This window comes from Drosophila arizonae, chromosome 3 (assembly GCF_054131065.1).
Source record: "Drosophila arizonae isolate 15081-1271.41 chromosome 3, UAZ_ARI_1.0, whole genome shotgun sequence".
Taxonomy (NCBI): Eukaryota; Metazoa; Arthropoda; class Insecta; order Diptera; family Drosophilidae; genus Drosophila; species Drosophila arizonae.
The window spans coordinates 7,454,582-7,477,142 of NC_142923.1; the positions used below are offsets into that span (position 1 = coordinate 7,454,582).

The following is a 22,561-nucleotide window of genomic DNA, read 5'->3' on the forward strand; positions in this document are numbered from 1 at the left end:
TATAGTTGTTAAAACATGGACATCAATAATCTTACTAATAAATAATATTATGTTATATTACCTGGAACTATTGCTTTAACTTCAAAAATAATTTAGCTTTTAATCATATTTTTCCACGAAAATTAAGTTGATGTAGTTCATGTCAATGGGAAAACTTAATACAAAAGACAAACAAATTCTTGTTGAATAATATTTGGCGAATTATTATAATTTTGATTTATAATTTTTGCTAATTATTAATTGTTGATGCTGTTCCCAATTTGCTAATTAATTCTTCAAAATATGTATTATTAATATAAAATATTTATTATTAATATAAATAATATAAAATAATATAAATAATTTTACAACAAAAAAAAAAATATTTCTTTTAACTATTTATTGGCAATTCATTAAATCTTCTAAATATTTGCATAAATAAATCATAGTTTTAATATTTAGTATATTTTTTTTATAGATTTATAGATTTCTTAGACTTTTTCAATACCAAAATTTAATACTTTTTAATATATTGAATTTTTCCAAAAATACCTTCAATACTATTATTCAGTCTTTTCTCTTGTATTATTTCTTTTACCAATTATTTCAACTGAATGACTTTCAATGTCTATCAATCTTGTACCACTGTGCATAGTGCTCTGCCACACTTTGCTCATGCTCCGCCGTCTGCTGGCCAGACGCGGCTTTATTATTTTCTGACTGGCACGTAGATTTATGTATATATTAATTTTATTTTTTTTTTTTTTTATTATTTTGTAACCTAAAGCATCTTCGTCTTGTCTCTCCCTTTTTTTTTTTTTTTTCTTTTCACTTTTTCTTAGTTTTCTTGAGTTTTTTTTATTGTTGCTTCAAAGTGTAGACGCAATTTACTGATTACATTATTGCTGGCAAATTGCTAGATTAAAGTTGTTGTTGTTGTTGCTGCTATTATTGACTTTTAAATTATAGTTATTAAATTTCTGTTGTATAAGTTTTTTCAATCAAACGATATTTTTTGACAAACAATTTGCGCAGCGATTTATGGATTCATTTTCAAAATAATGGCTAATAATTTATTAAATAATTTATGAATTTTTTTTACAAACAGAACAAGTTTAAATGCAATTGATTTCTAATAATTCGCTAACCGCGCAGCCAACTCTCTCTTTTCTGCCCAGTCTCACCCAATCTCTCACCCTCTCTCTCAACCCATACAAATATAGCGACAAAAGCAAACAAGAAAGCAAATAACAGAAAACCGGCAAGAAAAGCTAAGCAAAAGCAAAATTGTCAAAGAACAAGTGCAGCACATGGCAGCAACGATATATAGAGAGAGAATCTGCAAAGCCTATGCTACGCTCTCTTTCTCTCTCTCTCTCTCTCTCTCTCTTTCTCTGCGCAAAAAGCACCCCAACAAAAAAAAAAAAGTACATACACACACATCTAGAACACGTAGTAGTCGTAGATATTTTGCAGACAGTGCTGCCAATTCCTGTGCATAGTACGCATACTACAAACGGAGTATTTCTCCTGGCTGATAAGCGCGACAGCCGGGTACGACCAGTGCCAGCAGGAGCAGGAGAGGAGCAGGGGGCGTGAAAGGTCTGGGCGGCCGCACATAATTGTAGTGGGGCGGCATCGATCGATTTTTCATGCCTCCTGCCGAAAAGGGGAGCAGACAAAAAATTGCTGCATACGCACCGGAGCCAAAGAGAAGGAGAGAAAGACAGGGAGAGAGAGAGAAAGAGAGCAGAGAGCTCCAAAGCGCGCTCTCTGTGTATGTGTGTGTGTATATATGACTAAGGTGTGTTAACCTCAACTGTGCGCACAGACACACACACACACACACAGACACGCACACATTCACATACAATAAAACAGCGCATTAAAAGTTGGTAGAATTTTTTTGTTAAGCTTTTTTGCACACTTCCTACAGGTAAAATAAATATTTAATATTTTAATAAATTGAACAGAAACATAAATAAATGAAATTTAGCCGTATTTCAGCCTTAGTTAGTGGCTAAATATTTGTTAAATTTATTTTAAAATTTGCGAAATTTGCGAGTGGAAATTTCGTTTCAGGCTCGTGGCGCGCTTTACGAAATTTCTACAAATTTCTCGATTTTACAAAATTAAAAATGTTTATATTAAAAATGTCATTTGTTTTCATTGCTTACGTTTTGTTTTGAGTCCTTAGTTTTTGCCGAAATGCCAACAACAGCTACTAATCCAAAATTTATTGATTTTCTTTGCTTTCTTTGCTATTTGACTTTAGCTGCTTTTCAGTGAGCGGCGAAGTTTTTCCGTTCGCTTTGTTTAGTTTTGCAATCACTGCTAAACACAACTGGCTGGCTCCATTACTGCTTCATTTATTATGAACAATATACGACACAAATTTGTATGCATATACACACACACGCGCGCATATATATATGTGTATATATATGATAATTTCTATTTATGATTTTGCCAACGGCGTTTTGGTATTACAATTTCCTGCAGTTGGAATGGATTTATTTTTGTGATAGGAATTATTTTGGCATTTTGTTTAACAATTTTTCACTGTGCCCATTTTCACGCACGCACACGCACACACACACACACACTCGCGCGAAACGCGACGCGACGTACACACACTCACACACGTACACACGTATATAAGTTTTGCCTATGTACTATGTGGGGCGGCGACAATCAAGGAACGGGTCGGTGTGTGTCTGAATATCCCTTGCATTCAGTCGGTGCGCGCTAATGCTCAGCTCTGAAAGCCAAAACGTTCAACAAACAATATATAAATACATATATATGTATAAATATATATGGGTTTATATATGTATATATTTGTTGACTATCCGCAACCGTTGTCCTGTCACGAGCAACTCAATCGACACAATGAGCGGCGAGCAGTCTGGAAAAGTCCTCAGAGCCGATGAAAATGTGAAAAGCACGGCCTAGGCTCGACCGAAAATTTCCCACCACCAAAAACTAAGTGTGTGTGTGGCTCTCTGTGCAGCGAGAACGTATTGGAATACTGAGAGCGAAACAGAAAAAGAGAGAGGGCGAAAGAGAGAGAGAGAGAGAGAGAGAGACTAGACTGTCTGCGTGCTACTATAGCACCGCTACACAGAAACAGAGAGAGAGAGAGAGAGATAGACATCCATAGAGAGACAGCGAGAGAGACGACGCAAGTGAGAGTGAGTGAGAGGGAGGCTCATCATCTGTTTGGACATCCTCACATCCTGCTGTTATTCACAGCTAGGTCTGATGGCAACCGCAGATGAAACTTCCTGACTTCCTACATTTCGTTTATACCACTTAAATCTACTCTCAGCTTTAGCCTATAGAAAATATCTGGCTCTTCTTATTCTTGTTGTTGTTGTCGTTCATCAGTATTTGTGTAATATCCTGTATTTTCATGAGTTTCCGCTAGGTTCTCACTTCAAATGCAATTTATATTTTCTTACTTTTTAGTTACTTGCATCAAGCTTGTGTTGGGCAGCTGCTTTTGGAGGCTTTGAAGGACTGTCAGCCGGAATTTTGTACGCCCGGCAATTAGTAAAGAAATATAGCTTAGAGTGGCGAGATTTTAGAGATAAGCAAAGTGTGTCTCTAAATAAAATAAAAAAATAAAAATAAAAAAAATAAAAAATAAATACATTTAAATATGAAATGTATATCTAAATACTAGATATCATAAAATACTTAAATATATATCTAATAAATTGACATTTTAAATTTTTTTATAGTTAGAAATAAAAAATAAATAAATAAAATAAAAGCTAAAAGTTATTTTAATAAATTAAAAAAATATATAATTGTAATGTGTTTGCCTTTTTTGCTTGTGTAAGTTACAAGCTTAAAGGAACTTAAAAAAATTATAATAATAAATAAATAATATAATAAAGTAATTTGAACATAGAAAAAAAAGAGCTCAGGGTTTATATCTTTTCTAATCTAAAATTTTCCTGTCTATCAGTTGATTTACAATTTCTACCATAAAAATATATTTCTAAGCCATCAAATTTGAATTTTTACTCAGCTTTCCCCATAAAGCCATAGTTCTTATATAGCTAGCTGCCATAAATTGCGGCATGCCAGAACCCCTCTTAGCTTAATCATCAATTCCTTGAGTTAACGAAACTATAATTCTTTATATCGTTTTCATAAAATTCTTCTGCTCTGTCCCCAACTCCCTTCAATCAACTTAACTGTAATGCAATCTATAAGTATCCTGCATATATATAGCCCACTAACTAGCACACCTAACTGTTTCACACAGAAAGTAAACCACACCCCGGTCCGGTTAGAAAGCATCTGTCAAAAGCGCAGTCGAAGCTCTGCTCGTAAATACTGATTTGCATGAATGCAAAAACATAAAATGAAATTTGCATTTGACTGCACCGAGTACACCGAGTGGGTAAGGAGACGCGCTGAGGAGCTGCAGCCAGGCAAAGCGGAGCTAAAAATTATAATTCGCCACAATATTATATGAAGCATATACATCTACAGTGCAGTGGAGTGCCATGTGCAGTTATTCACTGAGCTTGGGTGGGGAGCGAGGGTGGACCGGAGTGGTGTGGACCCGGCTGAGGCCATGAGCGACAGTTATGCACACAATAAACGCTCGCATAAAGTCGGTAAATTTAGCATGAAATCAACGCGTGGGTAAAACAAAGAAAAAAGAGGAAGAATTATATGAAACTGAAGTAAAAATAAATAAAAAATAAAAAAGGACGCCTCAGGAAGTTGGCCCTGCTGCCAGGCAATGGCAAAGCCAAAGGGAAGGAAGCACAAAAAATGCGCGCCATATGATGAAGTAAACACACACACACACACAAGCAGTCACACACACAAATCAAGTTAGCCGAAGAAACGACACAAAAAATTGTAGCCCGCGAAAAAAAAAAAAACGCTGGCAGCGAAATGGGAACACGCCAAGTGGGAAATGCACACACACACACAGAGTCCTGGAGTCTGCAATGCACACACACACAGTGTACCGTTACCGTCAAAGAAAACCCGTCGCACGTTTTCCAATCAGACGAGACGACGAAAAACACACGCAACGCACCGCACGCGACGCCAGCAAACGGAATTCTGAGTGGAACTTGTCGTTGCACGCTGGCAAGGAGCGCAGGCGGAACGTTTTGGGAAAGTGGAACACAAAGACTGAGAAACACGCGGCGCTCCGCAAACAGGGTGCACAAGCTATGTGTGTGTGTGTGTGTGTGTGTTACCCACGAATGCCTGTAATTAAGCGCCAGCTATGCGTAAGTTTTGGCAATACTTGAGTAGAGCTCAAGTATGGAGCGGGGGCTGCAACGGGTGTCGACTAGGGGGTTGGGGTTGGTAGCGCTGGTGAATCGGGTGTCGGTTTAGTCTGTGAGTTTCGGGTTAAGGTTGTTTTAATTTCAAATTTAAAAGGAACGCAATTAATTAACCCAAAGCTATGGAATTCAAATGTGCAGCTAAGGAAAAGTAGCTAAACAGTTGAAACTGGAGCAGAGTTGGGCAGCAGAGGCAGGGGGGTGCATTGTGGCGGCTGTGTAAGCGACAACGCTAATGTTGACAGTTGAGCAGCTGGCAGAAATTTAGCAGCTAACGGACAGGTACACGAATTGCCAGTTAAATCGCTCGAGCTTCACATAGCAAATATGGCTGCAATTAGCCGAAATGCAAATAGAATGAGTCAAAGCGAGAAAAGGTCAGATAAATCAATTTGTTTAATTTGTGTCAGTTGGCAGTGCACTAAAATAGCTAAAATAAAATATTAATTAATATTAATATTTAACATATTTGTAATTTATTAAAGACAAACTTAAATAGTATTGGTAAAAATAAAAAAGCTATAATAATAATATAATTTAAAAAAAATTATTAATTAAATAAAAAGCATTTGTTTAAATATTTTTCAATCAATAAATTAAAAATTTTATATTTTAATTTAATATTCATTAAAAATACATATTCAAAATTGTATGCTATTATTTATACATATTAAAAATTGTATGATATTATTTAGAATGCCACCACCTAGAATTCTAGCTAAAAAAAAAAAAAAAAAAAAAAAAAAAAAAAAAAAAATTAAAAAGGAATAATAATATTAAACGCAACTAAATTGAAATTTGACAATAATTTTTTGAAAAAAAAAAAATAATAATAATAAAAATAATAAAATAAATAAAATAAAATAAACAAAATTACATATTTAATTTGTAATCTATAACTTAAAATACTATTTTTTTATATATACATATTTTACTTTATTACATTATTTTAAAATTTTGAATTGTGCGTATAAAATATATTTATAATTAAAAATACTAAAGATTTTTTTTTAATTTTTTTTTTATTTTACTTCATTTATATTTGTTGATTTTGTATTCATTCTTTATTGCAGCTTCTGTCCCTAAAACTTATTAATGCGCTAACAATTTATGCAATTAGCTTTAAGTATCGACCCAATCGTGACCTAGTCATACATTAAATAAACTTTCAGGGAATGCCAAGTTCTTAATTTTTAGGTGGAATCAACCCTCAGGAGCTGACCTTATTTATATCAATACTCCGTAAAAATATTCTGATACGCTTTGAAGTGGCACTCCCACGCTCTCTGCCCGATAGTTTCTCATAGGTAACAGAAGGTGACGATATGTGCACATAAATTAATGTCAATTCAAAATAGCTAGGCTATCGAATGTCAAGAGAGCGCGCTATATCGACAGCTAAGCAGGAAAGCAGGCGGGGGGACGGGCGGGAGGTCCTGCAACAAATTGAGGCGCGAGCGTTGACTAATGAACTGCTGACAAATGAAAATGTCACAACAGAGCGACAAATGAAGCGTATTAAATGAAAATGTTGCGCTCAAATTATTGTGACATCGAAATGCACTAAAAAAAAAAAAAAAAATCAAGCTATAAAATAAAGAAAAAACAAATGGTGAATAAGGAACTCGAGTAAAAACTTTGAAATACCCTATAGGGAATGGAAGAACTGGTGAATAAATGAAATGCAAAAAATATTTCGAATTAATTGTAAGTTACTGCAAATTGAGCAAACCTGACTAAGAAATACCCGGTATAAAAATAGTTTCATAAAATATCTAAAACGGATATAATTTAAATTTCAAAATGCCTCTTCTTCTTTCTATTATTTGCATGTATCTAATTTTAAAAAATCGGATTAAATATACTATTCATACTATATTCAAATGTAATGCGTAGAATGCCTAAAAAAAACCATTAGTTCCAAAATTCCCCCTATTCCTTCTACTATTTATATGACTCGAATACCCTATATTTATATACAAGAAGTGCAGGGTATTATAAAATTGTAAGGGCAACTATACCAGCAACCAAATGTGGCAGACGACACGCCTGTGCAGCGGCTACTGCAGCAGATGTTGCACGCAGAAGGCAACAGGAGAGACCGAGAGATAAGGCAACTGAGTAAAAGAGGAAGCAGCGTATGGCAAATATTCGTAAAGCCTACTGAGTCCAAAAACAAAACCTTTGAAGCCCCTCTATAATTATGCGATCAACGGCAAACTCAGCTGCAGCAGCCGCCGATCAAAGCCTCAGACAGAGTCAGAAACAGAGACAGAGGGGCTCAGCCGCAGGCCGCAACCGCAAATGATGCTGGTTGACTTGGGCTCATCCAATAATGTCATCATAATCAGACGAATGACCGCGTCGGGCATGTTCCCACATTGTGCACGCAGCCAAAGATCATGACAGCAGCAGCAGCCGCAGCAGCCAAACGAGGGGAGCAGGGCGCCTCGCATTAAGTGATGGATAAGCATTTGAGATAAAGTCAAAATAATAAAAAATAATGTGAGTGGGTGCGCGTGTCGACAGAGAGGGAGAGAGAGAGAGAGAGGGAGACCAAAACAGGAAGATCAGGAGGGTGAACGAAAGAGAGAGAGAGAGACAGCGAGTGAGAGCTGGCAAGCTGTAAGGTCAACTATTTAATAAATCCAATGAATTTGAACCTTTTATGAGGGCAGTCGCCCATATGTTATGCGCATTGTTTTAAAATATTTTCAGGGTGTAATGCACAAAAAAACAACTCCTGTCTATAGGGCGTATATACACATACATACATACAAATATAAACAAAACATGTGCGTGCAATATGTGCACGAATGTGAAGAAATGAGAGCGAATTCACGTTAGCATAAACCTTCAATATGTCGCAAAGGAAATGCCTTTGTCGGCGTAAGGTAAAGGCAAAGGCTAAAGAATTATTGCGGTGCAACTCCGGAGTTGTGTTTATGTATTGAAACCATGTGGATGATAGCCTAGAAATTTTCCAGAAAATGTTAAAAAATTTTGCAATTTAAAAGTAGGATTTTTAATAAAGAAGCAATATTTTTATAATAAATAAGATAAAAATGAGATATAAAAAAATAATAATAATAATAAGACAAATTAATAAAACGTCTTTTTCCTAAACATAAAACAAGAAATTTAATGTATATATAATATAATATAAGATAATCCCTAAATAAGGTAAATATATAATATAGGCTTAATAATATAATAATAATATAGGTGGCATTAGTTGAGTGTAGATATGATACAAATAACAACCACAAAAAAAAAAAATAAATAAATAAATAAATAAAAAAATGTATATATATGTACCAAAAACGTTTTCTCCTCAATTTAAAACAAGAAATTTAATCCATGTTAACTAATCAGCACAACAAGAACAGAGTTTAAAAGGAGAAGAGAGCTGCCCGGCAAGCGCATCAGATAGGGTATCAGCAGAGTATCTCATCATAACACAACTTTTAATTATGAAAGAAAACAAGGATTTTTCTTCTCCTTCTGAAGGTGGGCCATAGGAAGCTGGCTGAATTGGAGTGCTGAAGTGTTATTGTTGTTGTTGTTGAGTTGCGAGGTGTTGAAGCAGCGCAATCAATTCTTATCGAGAACAAAAAAGCAATTAAATATTGTTGTTTTTTATTCATTCCTTTTCTTCACGCTGCGCCATTTATGGAATTTTAATGAGACAAATTATGCTGAAATAATTTTCATCAAACAAAATAAACCAACAAGAAAGAAGGAAAAAACGAAAGAAGCGCAAAAATCAAGATGAGAAGAGCAAAGAAATTCCGTTCGCGCCAATGTAAATAAACATTGTTTTTATTATTTTTTGTTTTGTTTTGTTTTGTTTTTTTTGTTTTTTTTTTTTTTTATTGTGGCTCTTGCGGTCTTTTGTTGCTCTTGTTGTTGTTGGTGCGGTTGGCTTGGTTGCATTTTCTAATAAAAATAAGAAAACGCGCCATGAATACAAAATGTGGAAAATATATTCTTGAAGCAACTTTTGGCGATTGGGCATGAAAATTTAATGCCGAAATATTGCGAAAAGAAACCCAAATAGAAAGAGAACAATAAAAACAACGATTGCCAGCTTAAACAAACATAAAACTTCACTTAATTTTATTTTTATTATTATTTTTTTTTTCCTTTAGATATTTTTAGAAAACCGAAAAAAAAATCATGCGAATGCAATTCAGCATAGAAGGCGAGGCTATTAAAAAATAGTTGAATACGTTTCAAATAGCAGAGAGTTCAAATTTCAGAGAGCATTACAATAAAGTAAATATTCCTCGGCTAAAATTTGTATGATGAATGTATTATGTAATACCAAAGTCTACACAAAATATTTATTTATATTTTTGTTAGAATAAAATTTATAAATAAAAGTGTAAAAATATTTTTGTATATAAAAATGAAAATCATCAAACAATTTTTACTTTTTCACTTACCTTCTTTATCAATATATTGTAAATATACATTTGTATATTCCAACATTTCACTTTGCTTTTTTCAGTTTACCAAATACGAGCTGAAATAAGGAAAATTAGATATATATAAATAAAAATATAAAATCAATAAAAAGAAAATAATAATATATAATATAAAATAAATAAACATATCATGATAATATAAAATAGGTAAAATAAAATAAATATAATATAAATACCTGGTTTCCATATGTCCCATTCACTCAAAATCTCCAACTCTCAAACTATTTTTGTACAGTTAAACCTCGTCATATCACACTCGAGCTGTTTCAGCTAATTTAACGAATGTGTTGAACGTGACAGTAAGCCGTGTTAGAGCATTTGCTTACATTACGTATTATCCACGTACTTAGCTAAAGCTTATGATATGCATATATCTGCTCTAATATAATGCCATAATTCCATTACAGAAACTTTCCCTAGACCTCTATTCAGAGACACTGACACACTCACACAAGCACCAACACACACACACGTCAGCTACCTTCTATCCTGTTCAGCTTTACATTAAAACATTTATCTTCATTTCACAACTAAAATACAAAGCAGCGACGCCAAGCCGTGCCGAGCAAAGCCGAGCGATGGTCATGTCTGGTAGCTACTGGCTGTTGGCAGCTAGACACATGCTTGTGGCAGCTGACCCAACGTATCTCATTGCTAAGGACATGCTCAATGCTGACACTTGGGCTGTGGCTAATGCTGCAGCAACAGCAACAGCAACAGCAGAGCAACATCATCATCATCACCGTCATCATCGTCATCATCATCAGCAAACAGCTTCAACTCCAGCTCGAGTTAAGCAAACAAACACGCTGGCCACATCTAAGGAAGCTGAGTGTCCTGCCAGGCATCCTGCTGCTTGTAGTTAACTCACACACTCTCGCTGTCTCCCTCTCTCACTCTCACTCTTCCTGCTTTGTCTGGCTATTCCTGTGGCTTCACACTCGACTCGTGTCACGTACATGTCATACTCTTTCAGCTCTTGAGGCTAGCGCCGTGACCAGCTTAGCTCTCAGCTCCCATTTATTTATTTTATTTTTAACTAATGCTTAGTTTTTATTTATTTATATATTTATGTGGAGGGCTCTTTTAAAATTTCAAACTCAATGCTTATTAGCTTTCAAGGTGTCATTGGAATTTGAAAGGACATGCTTGAACGAGCTAAGAGCGTGAGTATTTGTCTAGATTATCTGCTCTTTCTTATGGAAATTCAATTTATTTGCAATTCTCTTTTAGCTATTTTCATTTCTTTAAAATTTTCTTGATTTTTCCGTTTTGTTCAGCTCTATCGGCGCAGGAAATCACATTGTAAAAATATCCTCGCAATATAAACTGTCGCTTGTAACTCACCCGCAAATTGGTCATTTCATTTTGCGAATTGCTGAGTTTACACGCATCAATGCTATAACATTTCAGTCGCCTCTAAAATGGAACAAGAATACTAGAGTGAAAGGTAAGATAGTAGTAGACTAACAGATACCGTGTAGGTACAAGCAATACATGCATTGAGTGAAACTGAATAGAGCCAAGTTACTGATTGATGTAAGACTTGATGTCAAGACTTTCAACAGAGATCAGTTCAGAAAAAGGAAGAGCAAGAGTAGAAGGTAAGAGAGGAATAGGGAAAGAAAATGAGGGAGACACGCAAAGAGAGTGAGACGAAAAGGGCGAGAGTGAGAACTATGACAAGACTGACAGAGATAAAAAGTAAGTGCGAGAGATATAGAGACTCATACAATAACAGAAAGAAATAGAGAGTTACCGAAATAAAGGGAAATAGATACAGCGAGTGCGAGAACCCCTTGGGTGACAGAGATAAAGAGTAAACCCGAGATACGAAGGAGAGAAAGCGAGAGAGAGAGAGAGAGAAAAAGAGAGACACAGAAAGTGAAAAGAAGTAATATACTTGCTTTCCTCTGTTTATTCCATTTAATCATACGCCCCAGCTTATACTCTCCATATGCTATCTTCACAGGGTATACCGCACAAAAAAGTTGAAAAAATGTAAGCAATGCAATAATAAAGTTTTCCCAGCCATATTTTCTTGCGAAATAAGCAATAAGCACAATTCGACAAAAAGTAGTTTCAAGTTCGACAGTTAAAAATAATATATATGTACATATACATATATCTATATACGACAAGTCTAACATTTCAACAGACTTTTGGGAGCCACCATATGAATGTCTCTTTCTCTCTCTCTCTCTCTCTCTCTCTCTCTCTCTCTCTCTTTCGGCGTGTTTGTGTTCATAAAATAATGGAAATGCTAACAAATAATGACAATTGATATGTCGCCTGGCATTGATGTCGCTTGTAACTCGGCATCCTAACCCAAAGTGCAAACTTGGCTAACAAGCAGAGAGCGTGGCTTGCTTTTGAGTTTTTGGTCTTTTGTGGAGAGTATTGCAAATTGAATGAGAGCTGCGCGCTGCTTGTGCGCTCATAACTTTCTTAATTAAAACTCAATTGGTGAATGCCTCGCGGCTAAAGTCAAAACAATTTCCTGACAGATTTTCAACCAGGGAAAAGCTGCCGCTGCCTCCTGTAACTCCTGCTGTGCTGTTGCTGCAGTTGGCTCGACTTTTGAGAATAGTGTCAACGCACAACATACAACAAAATTTTGGCCAACTCGCAAAGTGAAATGTTTTTAGCTTGTTAGAAGGTAAAAGCAACTGCGTCGATTCTTTACTTTGACAAAGCTTTTAAAATCGGGGTTTCTAAGGGCAAGTTTCGGTTTGGGGCTGCTACCATTTCAATGGCCTATCGCTAACACTTATCTAGGCAGCTTGCCAGCAGTAGTAACAGCAGCAACAGTAACAACAACAAATAATCTCATAAAGCCAAACACGAAGCAAACTGCAACTTTTTGCAGCTTCTGCGACTGGGGTAAGAAACAAAAACCCAACTAAAACTAAACTGCTGCGTTGTGGCAAAACTTTCTTAATAGATTTTTGCCCACCGATAAAGTTTTTTCTATATTTGTTGCTTTCTTCTTCGTCTACGTTTTTCTTTCTCCTACTCTTTATAGTATACGATTATTATTGCAATACACACACATACACACAGAGAGAGACATAGAAATGACTGCTACTCAAAATCGTATTGTGCTCATCTTCTTATACTTTCGTCTGTTTGCTCCTTAGGAATAAGTCCAAGTTGCAAAAATTGATTTTCATTTGTGCAGCAGCTTGACTATTCAGCTATCAGTGTGTGTGTGTGAGTGTTTGTGTTACTCAGACAAAGTTTACTTAACGCGCTTGTGTGTTGAGTGTTGTAAAATGTGTGAGAAAGTGAATGACAGTGGAAGTGGGAGTGGGGAAACATTTAATAGCAGCGCAGAGAAATGCCACAGCTTAACATATCATTTTATGAACACACACAAATATCTCATAAGAAATTCAAAGTCCTTTGCCAAATTACTTAAGTAAACAGTGTTGGAAATGATTTGTAGCTATATTAGATTTTTAATAGATAGATTCTCAAATATATATAAATTTTAAATAAATCGCTACACTTTGTTATACTGTCAAAATCTCTGCTAGCGTCTAGAAGTTATATCATTTAGAAAACTTATGCATACATACTTATACATACATATGCTTATATATTATTGAATTTAGCATTGTTTAATGTTTTAGTAGCAGAGAGGATTCCTCTCTCACTAAAAATGGTATAGAGCACATAAAATAATATTTAATGGAAGTAAATTTCGCAAATGCTCTTATTCTAAATTTGTCTATATATTCTATAAGATTTTTTATGTCTCTAACTCGTAGACATTTGAAAATGGGCGAATGACAGAAAATAAAATATTAAATAATTTCAGTGTTTTATTGGTTATTTATTTAATATTTTTTTTTTTTCATTTATTATTATTTTATTTAAGATTTCATTAAATTTTTTAAACAGGTAATAAATTTATTTTTGAAAAACGAATATATATATATATTTAGTAAACAGGGTTGGCCGGTTTTATATATTTATTTTGTTTTAAATGAAATATGTTATACATAAGCGCAGCCAGTGCTATATATAATCTGTTATGCATAAGTACATAAGTATATCCAGTCCTATATATACTATATTATCACTATTAACACTTAATGTACAAAAATAAAAAAATTAAAATAAATAAATAAATAGAATGTCTTTCACCTTAAGGATGTCTTTAAAGCTCAACTGTGTGCTGCTTTGTTAACCAATGCTAATCCATTACTAAATCCGTATTCTTTTGCGATTCTCAGCAGCTCGTCAATTGCAGGAGCAACAGCAGGAGCAAGCCGAGCATGTCTAACAGCAGCTTAATCTTCATTTTCCTGTTGGTTTCCTATTAAAATGCCATGCATCAAACTGAGTGAGGTGAGCTACTGCAGCTATTTCTTATTTCTCTGGGCCTGCCTGCCCCTCTGTCTGTCCGTCTGACTGTCTGTCACAGCTCACACGAAACTCAATTAGAATGAATGAGCTGGGCAAGGAACTGCTGCTGCTGCAGCTATGCCATATGCATCCACACGAGCAGCAATCCTGGCTAATCCTGCCTGGCTTAATCAACACTGCCAGCACAAAAACAACGCTTATAATTAGAGCTGTGGGAAGAAGAAGAAGTAGAAAAAAAGCAACGACAACGTCAAAGTTTGCAAAACGGAAACTGTAAACCGAGTGGGAGCAGCAGTTTCGTTCCGAGCTCAACTTTTTGATTAGGCAGCAAAACTTGTCAGGGAACTGGAATGCGGTTTCCTTTCCTCCTTATTTGTACTTTTCCTTTTTTTTTTTTTTTTTTCTTTTGCGCTCCATTTAAGAAGTGGCGCGCCCTGCTATGCGAACGGGAAATGAGTTCTTGATGATGACGAGCCGAACGACCACCAAGAGACAATTGACCATGTGGTTGGCCAAAAAACTTGCCGCTGCTATTATTGTTGTTGTTGTTCGTCAAGTGGCTGCGGCTAATTAAGACTTGGTCTGTGCTGCAGTTGCAGTTGCAGTTGGCGTTGGCCGGTGCCAAAATAAATTAGAGTTGCGACACTTGAACACGTCTGCACAGCCCATTCACATTCCAGGCACTCAGCCCTGACCTCACTCCGCCCGCCCTCCCCTCACTCTTAACCCTCGTTTTATCCACCAACTTTTAGCTGTTTTCAATGTCAGACGCCGCCTGGTGTCTGTTGCAAATTTATGTGTCTGCATTTCAGTTTGGCGCAACGCAAATGTTTCTGGCGCTTTTTTACAATTAGCGAAAACGAGGGGGGGCGGGAGCAGGAAACCGTTTAATAAATTTGCATGGGACATAAAGAAAATGCCGTTGTTGTTGCTGGCACTCAATCGCAGCCATCCGGAGTCATGTGCACAAATTTTAACTGCAAATTGATTATAAATTGAATGCATCGCCTAGCAGATGGCACAACAATTGCAATTTACGGTTCGCATATAATATTAATAAAAAATGAATAAATAAAACGAAATAATACATGCAAAAAAGGTGTATAATAAAAATTCAAAAACATTAAAATCAGAGCCAGTTAATATTGATTCAATTCCAATTGAAAATATGTTAAGACCACAAACACAACATTATTACATCCAGTTAAGCTTTCGTGGTAATGATAAAAGGCTTAATGCGGCGATTACGTTTTCATGGAGGAGTTTGATAATAATAATGATTAAAATTTAAGCCGGTTGTGCCATTGTAATGTAAGATAAATATTAAATGCAGCGAAGCAAAGGCTTGAGTTTTTTTTTTTTTTTTTTTTTTTGTATTGTGTGTATTTTTTTTTTTTTTTTTTTTTTTTTTTTTTTTTTAATTGGCATTAAATGTAAGACAAAAAATACAAATATAAACATGTAATAAAATGTATATTAAAAAAATATTTTAATAAAACTCTTTCTTTTTTAGACAGGAATTAACCTTTAATATTTAATTTAATACCCAAAAAAATTCTGAAACTTTTAAGTAGCAATTTTTCAGCGATATCTTGCATAAAAAGTTATTCTGGTATCATATTTAATTTCGGCAGAGTAAAATTATTCCTAATGTTTGGTTATTTAAAATATATATGTTTTAATGAAAATTAACATTTTTAATAATATCCTCGGCTTTTCAAAATGAAAATATTCCTTTAATATATAATGCTTCTTTTTATTCAATTTTATTTTTTAACAAATGATATATTTTTTTTAGTAGATTTAATTTTTTACTAAATTTTATTCTGTATTAAATTTTATTTATTTTTTTTTATTAAATTTTGTATATTAAATATAATTATTAACTAAATATAATAATCTGAATTGGACTCTATCATAAAAACTTGCATAGTAAATAAAGTCATCTAAAGTATGTATAATATCTAGACTTTCTCCAAAAAGTATCTTAAATAATTTCAATATGATTTAAATGATCAATCCGGGTGCTCTTAAAATTTCAAAAATAATAAGTGTGAGAGTAAAGCTCTTAACTTGAAAATTTTCTGAGCAATATATGTATATTATTGAATAAACCAATCTCCAGTCCCAAATGAATCCAATTGATGCTAATAAGCAAACATCTTTCTCAATCAATCAAACTAAAAGCTTTTTGGCGCTTGCTGGCGATTCTCAAAACTGTGCTTTTATCTAGTTGCAAATTCTAATCGATATATAGAAACATATAGGCTACAATTCGCCATATTCCAGCAAACACTAAATGCCAAGGACATAGCCGCAGACGCTGCACGGCGAAAAATATAGCAAAAGCCAAAACTGTAAAAATGTCAAAGTTAAAAGAAGTCAATTGGCCTTTGCGCTGCCACGCTGCCTAGTTTTCCCACAGCGCAGCTGAGGAGCAAAAATGAAAGGAAATAAAATACAAGAGCACGGAAAACAATAAAAGAGAACGAGTACCAACAACAACAACCACAACAACAACCAAGAGCAATAACAATGCCAAGCAATAGCTCTTATTGCCATGACCACATACTCAACCCGAAAGGATCCGCAGAGCCAAAAGGCCAAGCGGAGGCGGATTCAGAGGCGGAGGCGAAGGCGCGTTGGCTGCCTCGTGCAACAGCAAAAGTTCAAGCATTACGAAAGCTTTTATGCAGTCAGCCAGACACGAGATACATAAATAAAAGTAAATTAATAATTAATAAGTTCCTGGCCCAGCATCGAGGACCGCCTCGCTCTATCCACTTGCCAACTGAACCAATATCCTGCCAAAACAATGGCGAACACTTAAGTGTTTATTACTTTGCAACTAGTGAGGTCTCGTACTCTGACTCCCACTCTTCATCGCTCCCTCTTTCTATATCTCTCTCACTCCCTCTCTCTCTCTCTCTGCCCGCTCCACCTGTCTCGATTTGCGTGCCATGTCGAAAAGTTCGTTCGACCAAAACGAGCTTTGGGCATTAGCCAAAAAGTTGTGCAGCTTAATTCGTGAGTTTTTCTCTACTCTTTTAGCATACCCTATCGGGCAACCCCAGTGGGGTTGTCTAAAACTTTCGGGCATTGAGGCTAACTCTTGCATAAAATCAAATGCATTTTTGTGATTTAATAGCTGGTGGCACGTTGACACATTTACGACTTTAATGAAATCGATAAATATCGCATGGGAAGTTGTTCGCCAATCAATAGAGCAGAAAGTATCTTCAAATGAGGTTCAATACGAGTTGGGATAGATAGCTTTTTATCCTTATAAAATTTTGTACTAAATAATGTATTGCACATTAAAATGCAGTTATCTATATTCATCGATTTTCAATAAGTTTGTTAAAATGCCTTCTGTCTTACAACTATAAAATTTAAGCACATTTGATTGGGATTGCGATTTCTGCTAGATTACTTTTTATGACTTTCCAAATAAAATCGATGAATATCGTTTTCTGTTTTTGTACTCAATAATGTAGCATATTCTCCCGAGATATTTTTTTTTATTTATTATCTTAAATATTCTGCATCTATATAATCACATCTCTTTGATTAATAAAGCCCAAATAATTCTCGCGACAAGCAACTATCGCTTCGTGCTGGTGCGCCCATCTCTAACATTTATACACCTACATATATTCAAGCATAGAAGTGCATTTTCTCATAGTTTCAGGCGGTCTTTATTCAAGTAGTTTTTTAAGCCGCAAAAGCTGCACTTTGTCGCATTTGTCTGTCCGCGCATCAATTGAATCGCTAATGCGACCAAACTAATTGCCGGCCGACCCAAACCAAATAGGTGGCGCATCCCAAAGTGTGGAAATGAAAATCTCTGGAATTAGGCTAATGGGAAGTTCGTGCGAGTAGGAACAAAAAAAAAAAAAAAAAAAAAAAAAAAAATTATAAAACCAAAACTGAACAGAAAAAATGAATTGTGCATAATTGAGGGACCGTGCCGAAGCTTCAAGCGGAAGTTGCTGATTGCAATTTGATGCTTACAACAAATTTAATAATTGAGGAAGGTTTAATTGATTTGAAAAAGATAGAAAAATAAGAAGAAGCAAAAACTGCTCAGACTCAACTTTCCGGTTACCTAATGAATAGTAGTAGTGCGTCGTAACGTTTTCAACGCTAAGCTTAGGGCTATCATAATTAGTTGGCTTAGATAAGTTGAAGTGACTCTTGATATAAAATGATTTAATAGTTGAAGAATACTAAAAAAAAAACAAAAAAAAAAGTGGAATTATTCTAATAAAATGTATATTTTTTTATTATATATCATAAATATGAATTTAATCTAACAATAAAAAAATATATATATATATTGAATCTATATTTTTTATAATATAATCAATATTATAAATATAGATTTATTTTCTGACCTAATCAGAAATCTTCTTTCATTATCATCATCTCAATTCAATTTTCCACATCTTCATTATATTTTTCATTTGACGTTCCATAAAATTTCAAATACAATCGAAATAAAAAATCACCCAAAAAATTATTTTTTAAAGGGTCTTTCAATTATTAATGTAAAATTCAATGATCAAGCTCTTTCTTAATGTGTTCGCATTGCCGTCCCTAATGAGAGCAACCGGCCCAAGTGTTAATTGTGAACTTTCAGCAGTGCAGTGTTAAATGTGGGCGTGGCACTTTTGTTTAATTTACTTAACATCAAAACTCATTTGATTATCTAAATTGCAGCAATTAAAATTAATTTCCATGCCGGCTGCGAGTGACTTGAAACGACTTTTCACAACACATTGGCCGTCAAATGCAGTGCAAATGAGAGACGAACGGAGAGGGAGAGAGATGGAGCGAGTGAGGGTGTGAGAGTGAGAAAGACAAACGCCTACAGCTACAGATGCACACCCACACACCCTCACACATTTTACAGTCGAAGTGAACAAAATAAAATAAAAATGAAAAGCCGCCGCCGCTAAATTGAAAGTGAAATTAATTGCAGAAGCTTTGTGGGTGCTGTTGAAGCGTTGATTGCTGGCTGCTGCTGCTGCTGCTGTTGCTTACTTTGCTTCCTTATATTCACTTGCTTAACTTCAAATTAAATAGAGAGAAAAAGAATGTGAAAACTGGTTACCTTAGATAGAATTTTCGATTAAAGCTTAAAGTGAAAAAGAAGCTGCCATTAAAATATTTAAAGTCATATACAGACCAACAGCTCTCTAAGATTAAAGCAGACTAGGAAACTTTCAGAAATGCATTAGCCAAAAATTATTATTATTATTATTTTTAGATTAATTTAAATACATTATAATTAGCACTAGTCTATACTCAAATATATCTCAAATTTAACTCGAATTTACTAATCCTCGACCAAATTTACTTGCTCTATTATAAACCACAAAATATCCCATGAAAAAGTCTCAGCTTCACTCACGCCTTAAATACCCTTTGTAAGCTTATAATGAGCTCTTGACTCTACAATTTCAGTCAAACAAATAAACAAGCGTTCAACTTGAGCAAATTGCATTCGTTTGACGGCAAAAAGTTGTTTAATGATTGCATTATGAATGCAAGCAAGAAGCGAGCTGGCAGCTATCTCACTCCCTCTTCTGTTACCTCTTGCTGTCTTTGTCTCTTATCTGTGAAACTGCAAGTCTGCCAAGTGGAAGGCCCTAGAAAACTTTCGGTTCATTTATCAAATTCATTTGCAACGGCCAGTACGCCAGTGCGGCATCATATCATTTTTCTTGCCACATTTCGCCAACTCGAAGCTGGTCAAGTTGCCTGGCCCATTGTTGGTAGCTGGTAGCGCACAGATTTCGCACGACCATTCAAAAGCGTTCAGTCTTGGCTTAGACAGTCGCATACTCAGTCAGTCTGTCAGTCAGTCATCAGTCTGTCAGTCAGTCAGTCAGTCAGTCAGGTCAGTCAAGTTACCCGGTTTTGGATTTCCGCGCCAGTGACAACGACACTTGACACGACCCAAACTAACGGCGGCTACGTGAGAGCCAACTCGCAAAGAGCCTTACCATTCTATGCCCTCTGCCTTTGCCCTCCTTTTGCCATCCAAGCATTCATTCATTCATTCATTCGCACATTCAGCGCGAACAAAGGCGCCTCTGGTCAGCCAACTGTTGACATTGCTAAATGAATGAGCCTTAGTTGAGTTACAAAATAACAAAACAAAAAAAAAAAAAAAAAAAAAAAAGAAAAAAAAAAGTAAACAAAGGAACAAAAACTAAACTAAATTCGAGATGGGAACAAATAAAAACAGGAAAATGCGGTTAACTATAGTATATTGAGAAGGTACTCACAACTGAATTATGAATACACTCACTCAAGGGCACAATGGAGGAAATATTTCTTTACAAGATAATCTTGTGAGTGAAAAAGCTATCTAGATTTACTAAGAACCACTTTTTTAGATCAATTTAGGTGTTCGGAACTAATTTTTGAATTAGCTCTTTAACCATAATTACATAATTTAAATATTATTATAATTAAGATTATATAAGCTTTAAGTAATAGCTAAATGAAAATGTGAACTGAATCTAAATTATTTAGATCATTACGCTGGCCTCAGGGTATATCTGTATATATGTGTATATATGTGAATGATGATTAAGTTTCCATCTTCAATCTCAAGCTCAGTTATTAGGAACTTGAATAAAGATTTTTTAACGAAAATATGTAATATAATCAGATTGGACTAATAAATTATTTGTGATTTTCTGTAATTTAAAATAATATTAACTTTTAGTGTTTTGTCTACATTAAACAATCATAATCAAAAGAAAATCATCTGACTCTTCTATATATAAAATATAAAATTTGATCTAAAATGTAAATAGCCTTCAATGTAATTGATGAATAAATCTTCCGTCTATTGTTAAATATTCTTACTTTGAAACTAAGAAACTAAAAATCTGAGTGGACTTTGGAATAAGTTGTAGCATTGATTTTGAAGCCATGATAAGAACTAGTTCAAATTAACAATGTAATTGAACTAGTTTTCATAAAATCTATGTATGAAGTTAAGATCTTTATATAAGCAGACTTAAATGAATACAATGTCCCAATTATAAACCCTTTATATGTCTCTTCTTTGTATTAGGTCTCCTATAACATTTCCAAAAATAAGTAAAAAAAAAAAAATAAATAAATAAATAAATAAGTAAAAATAATACAAATATTTTTTTACAAAATATGTACATATACATATATAAAACTCAATTATATTGCCTCGATGACATAATCATCGGACCCTCAACTCAGAGTTTGAGCTCACCAAAATGAATTGTCTTGATAGTTTGACGATTTAAGGCAGGAAGTAAAAGAAGACGAAGATGACACACAACGAGCGCAAATCGAATGCATTAAGCGCAACGGTAACTGAGAGCTCGAAGTTACTTATCCACCTAGAGCAATGATAGCACCAACGCCTCCCTCCCCATCCACCCTACCCTAGACGCAGCCATTTATCCATTTAATGGTGGCTGGACGAAACTTTAGCTGCACTTTGCACGTATCCAAGTAGTTGCAACAAAGCGTGGCGCAACGCAAATCCCATAAAAATGAAACTGACTAAAGCAAGTTGGAAATTGCAATTTAATTTCGACCGCAAGCACACTGCTGGACCCAAAAAAAAAAAAAAAACCTGGCAAAACTAATGGCATCGACCCAGGCAGTTCCCAGAACGTGCAAGAACTTCGCTTCGATGGTCAGAGGAGTGGGGTGTTTGGGTACGGCGGGGGGAGATTGGGTCGCTGTTCACATCATATTGATGGCAGGGCATGGATTATGCGTTGGGCGCGTGACGGGCACAAATGACCCCATTGCTAACCTTGCTTAACTAGCGAGTCGGCTGGGTCCATGGGTCGTCGTCTGTATTTGTATTTGCCCCCTACCTCCCCCTCCCACACTCTATGCTTCTCTCTCTCTCTCACACACACTCTCTATTCATGTGTCGCATTTATCACTGAATCGCATTTTAACCACAGGATATTTGATCTGCTGCCATTTGACACAAGTCTTTAAGGGGCGCGGCATGTGGATACAGTTGCCATTCGCTCTCTCCCTCTCACTCCCCTCTCTCTCCTTCTCTCGTCCACTCTGTGTGTGTTTGTGACACATGTTGCAATCAAGCAAATCCAAGGGGAGCAAAAATGTTTGTTTTCTATGAGCAAAATCAATAAACTGATAAACATATTGCATTGCAGCCCCAAACAGTCCCCCGCTTCGAATCGAATCGAATCGAATTGAATTGAATTGAATTTTCCAGCACATGCAGCACTGCTGGCTCACATAGCATTTTAGTTTTTAAATTTATTGCCCAAGTTTGCGACTTGGCCAATAAGCGGCAGATGGGCAGCCAACTTGACCTGTTTGTTTGAAAAGTTCGGGTATGCG

At 35.2% G+C, this 22,561-nt stretch overlaps 1 protein-coding gene across 11 annotated transcripts in view; it reads right to left on the reverse strand.

Annotated features, from left to right (window-relative positions):
• The window catches only part of CadN (neural cadherin), a 199,378-nt gene that overhangs the window by 153,841 nt on the left and 22,976 nt on the right, over positions 1-22,561 (reverse strand). For 4 of the 11 annotated variants that reach the window (XM_089465433.1, XM_089465434.1, XM_089465432.1 and 1 more), the window contains exon 1: positions 2,157-2,883. The gene's annotated coding sequence lies outside the window, so the exon portion shown is untranslated. Of the gene's footprint in view, positions 1-2,156; positions 2,884-4,985; positions 5,084-9,754; positions 9,835-22,561 lie in introns of those variants that run through there. The other 7 variants (XM_089465431.1, XM_089465429.1, XM_089465426.1 and 4 more) reach the window with 4 other exon arrangements.